This window comes from Crocodylus porosus, unplaced genomic scaffold (assembly GCF_001723895.1).
Source record: "Crocodylus porosus isolate Cpor-Errol unplaced genomic scaffold, CroPor_comp1, whole genome shotgun sequence".
Lineage (NCBI taxonomy): Eukaryota > Metazoa > Chordata > Crocodylia > Crocodylidae > Crocodylus > Crocodylus porosus.
Genome location: NW_017728951.1, coordinates 15335420 through 15339923, shown reverse-complemented (window position 1 = coordinate 15339923; position 4504 = coordinate 15335420).

Below are 4504 nucleotides of genomic sequence, written 5' to 3'. Positions count from 1 at the left end.
CTGTTGTTACCATGAGTTAGTGTAAAAAGAATAGCTCTGTCTCGGACAGGTCTGCCTCTAACAGTTTGAACACTGAAGGCAATATATACCCTCCAATCCACACATACAACTCCCATTATCATCAGTAGAAATTGCATGAGGAAATGAAGGACAGTATATTGCCTTTTGAGTGTTTTAGTGTTTCTGACAGCATGACTGACAGTTCTTATTACAGTCAGAAACTAGATACTTGCCCTGGAGTCCTCCACATAGCTTCTACTGGCATTCATGGAAGTTGAACATGCAGAGCCCTATAAAAACAAGGAATTTAAACCAAGATGAAAGAAAGTTGCAAAAGTGAACCTGTCAAAAATAATGAGCACCTGACAACACCTAACCGAAGGCTTTGCCTGCCCACTCTATGGGTAGCCTTTGAGCAGTGGTTACACAGTCTCCAGAGCCTTTCTTACACCTTCTGGAGCACACGAAGCTTTCTGTGTCTGATTTTTTGCTGGCATTTCCACAGCAATTATTTCAGCCTCCATGCTTCAAACTGATTGTATAGATTGCTTCTAGCTCTTAAGACTTTTTAACCTCCTCAGCTCTATGCGCCTCACATAAACACAGTTTTTGTTATATAGACAACTTCTACTGTTTACCCCCTTGAAACAACCAGATATTATGGTGTTCTCCTCCTGTCCTAAAATCATTTATTTTGATTGCAGCTCAGTCGCCAGCAGTTAGTTCTTAATGTTTGTTATTTGTATTCTAGTAAGGCCTATAATTCCCTAAGACTCTGGCTCTACTTTTGCAGGGTGCTATACAAAACACAGAGCAAGAAGATGCACCTGCCCCAGAGAGCTTGCAATCACACTCTGCCAGATCCATGGAAAAGGGCCTTTCCTTGATGTCTTTCTTTCTGGGCTGTTGATTGAATCCATTACCTTTTGTCAACACTAGACTTACTTACAAATTAAAATAAACAGAGATATAAAGGCTCAATTCGCATACATTATATAACTTACTGTGAACATTTTGTTCTTTGAACATCCCACATACATTACCATATGCATAGTGACATGTTCAGCAGACTGTTCATATTATCAGGAAAAGAAATTGGATTGTGCCTCCACAGTGGCCACTTTATATAACACATATCTACCTCTAGTGCCTCAGAGAAGCAAAGCCATGTATGTACTGCATATAGTACATGAACATGGATTGGGTTATTGGGTATTTAAGATGCACAGCAATTTATAGGCTCACTAAGTGTTGAATATTGCAGCTTTTACCAAAGAGGCTTACCTGCTCATCACCTCGGGTTATTTGCCACTCCCTATAGCCTTCACTGAGGAAAACACCTATGTGCATGAGAAAGTCTTATCCTTCTGCTTCTTTCTTACGGTGTCAGATATTAACTTCCAAATCTATAAACCAATGTCTGCTATTATTACTCAATGTGCAGATTCCATTTACCCCGCCTGGGCATTTGTAAAGTTGGCAGCTTCTGATTAAATACTATGCTGTTTGGTGGACACCGCATTTACACAGGGGGCTGTCCAACATGTTCATCTTGTGAAGTGTTGTTTTGAAGCGCCTGTATCCATAATCTCAATCTGTTCAGCTTGACCTATGCTTCTCTGTCAAGTCATGCCCAGTGGGGGGCATGACTTGACAGAGTCATTTGGTGTTGGTATAGTCTGACCTTTTCTAGTGGTTGGCCCACTTTGTTACCCCCCATTGGTTTAATTCAGCATTCTCAGAGTCTTCTAGGAGCTTGTGGGCTTCATGTAAAAATAATTTACAACTTTTAAGCCTCTTACGCTTCCTCAGTTAACAGTTGATGGAGAAGGTGATTTTTGTCATCTCTTGCCTCTATTGCCAGTAATGATGTTAAGGTCTGTCTTATATCACTTGATCTAATGCCAGAGAGTATATCTGTATGTGTGGAAATTGTGCAGTCAGTTAGAAGTATCAGCACACTGTTAAGTGTCAAGCTTTTTAGGGTGATAACTTCCGGTCCATGCAGGAATATAGTATTCTGCTGAGCCATATACCATTGCAAGTGTGGTGGTTCTGAGCACTTTGAAGTTGGTACCCCATGTTGTGCTGCCTATACATCTTATGGCAGCTACCTAAAAAGTGCTATCCTGGAAAGGGATCACTGGGCACATTTACATGTGCAAATGCTTCCGGGTGGGTTTACTCTAGAGTAATTTGCAGGCATCTACATGTACGGAGAAGTGGGAGCAGATTTGCTGCTCACAGGAGCAGTCTGCTCCTGACCCCTGCAGCAGCCAGGAGGAGCTTTAGGCTCCCCCGGGGTGCTAACCCAGGGGCTAGCAGGGAGCATGGGGCCAGGAGACAGCTGGCTCCTGACGGGGCTGGGAGATTGCTCCTTGCCCCCAGGAGCTGCCTGCCACTGGGGCAGAGCCAGGGTGGGGCCAGCAAGGAGCTCCCAGTGCCCACTCTGTAATCGGCTGGAAGATTCTTGCTTCCCAGCCCCTGCTCCACAATCAGGGGGTGGGGGCTGCCAGATTCTTATCCCAGGAGCAGAGAGCAATCTCTCAGGGGCATGGAGCAATCTCCTGCCCTCTGCTGCTTAGCTGACCAGGAGCACACTTGCTCCTGGTTGGCTGTCTATACATGCCATATTGTACAGTAATTACTCCCGAGTAAATTTGCTACTTGTATTTACAGGTGACAAATTTACTCATGATTAGAACAAATTATTGCGCAGTAAGCATCTGCACATGTAGCCGGTGATGCTTACTGTACAGTAATTTGCTCTAATTTCGAGTAAAGCATCTTGTATAGATGCACCCACTGTGTAGTAACTTAAGTTGCAGGTAGTCTCACTGATTTAACTAGGACTACTCAAGCTATAAGCTAGTACTCAGTGGGCACATATACATGATTAATGCAAAGCAATGATCTCTAGAGTTTATTGCTCCTGGGTGCATCATTTGAATGCGTGCCCAGGACCGCAGCACAATAAGCCAGGTCAGAGCAGCCCTTGCTGGGAGGAGGCCCCAGGGGTCAGCCTGCCACTCCAGGGCTGCTCTGACCAAGCTCAACATGCTGCAGAGGCTGGCTCAGGCACAAGGGTGCTCCAGTGCGGGGCTAGCCAGCAGGCAGCCCCTACACTGAAGCATCCATGTGCCCCAGCGGGTGTATCGGCACCTACATGTGCAGTGCTGTGGAATTAAGTAGTTTCCTGCAGCCTAATAAGGTTGCATGTCTAGATGCCGAGACATTTACTGTAGAGCTAATTAGGCAGTTCTGCAGTAAATGTCTTGTGTAGTTGCGCTCAGTACAAGTAAAAGCAGCAGAATCTGGTCCTTTAAAATACCCCCTACAAAGACTGATTTTAAATAGGTTGCATGGGGTGGTGTGAAGCAGAGAAGTTTCATACACATTTAGGAGCATGTTCTCTGACCATATGCACACAACTGTCATCACAAAGAAAAACAGAGCATGTGATAGCTCACTGTTTCTCATATAAACATGTTTGAAAGCCTCCAGTGGTTCAGCTTAACACCAGAACAAAAGGCAGCAACACTCCAAATTAATCAGCACATGATTCATAATTGATTCAATTTATTTTAACTTGATTTAATTTAAGTGGAAAATTTGAAATTAGGGGGATATATGCTTTCTGCAAATTGGTTAACCTTTTGGGGGGGTTGGAGGGGAGCATGAGGCAGAAATATGGCCTTAGATCCAAATTCCAAGAATGTTTATCGAAAGACACATACATGGTTATTTTTTTCTTAAAAGCATCAAAGACACTGTTTAGAATATACTAAAAAAAAAAAAAGGGAATGTGTAAACCCAGATCCTTTAGATTAGTAGATGGTAGGTGAGGCTAATGTGCCTTAAAATGATCATCAAATTTCACCTTCCCTTTCTCTTTTTCTTGAGACTGCTATTGCAAAAGAGAGCAAAGACTGCTATGGTGAAAGATAGAGCTAGTTAAATTGATGGAGCAAATGTTCACATAAATATTAATAACCTATTGAAAACAAAAATTAGCACATGAGTAGGAGGCAAGATTATTATGCCAGTGAGATAAATATTGTGTACTGAGGAATAAAATGACCTCAAAGGGCAACTCATAGAAAAGCAAGTGAAGCTTAACAGAGGTACTAGGCAAATAAGAAAAACAAACATCACGGACAGATGCACAACAATACTGTCTTAAAGGGAGAGGGGAGACTTATCACTAAGCAATGGGCATGTCTACACATGCAGTTAATGCAGGGGTGGGCAAAATGGTAGATCCAGCCACAAGCTGGCCTCCCTTTCCCAGCAGCTTCTGACCATGTGGCTCCTGGCTGGTCTTCATGGAGACCCTGGGAATGCAAAGCTGTGCAGTTCAGGGACGTGACAGCATAAAGTGCAGAACCCGCCGTGTCATAGTTTCATAGTAGCTAGAGTCAGAAGGGACCTAGGTAGATCATCTAGTCCGACCCCCTGCCTGAGCAGGAAAGAGCACCGGGGTCAGATGACCCCGGCAAGGTGC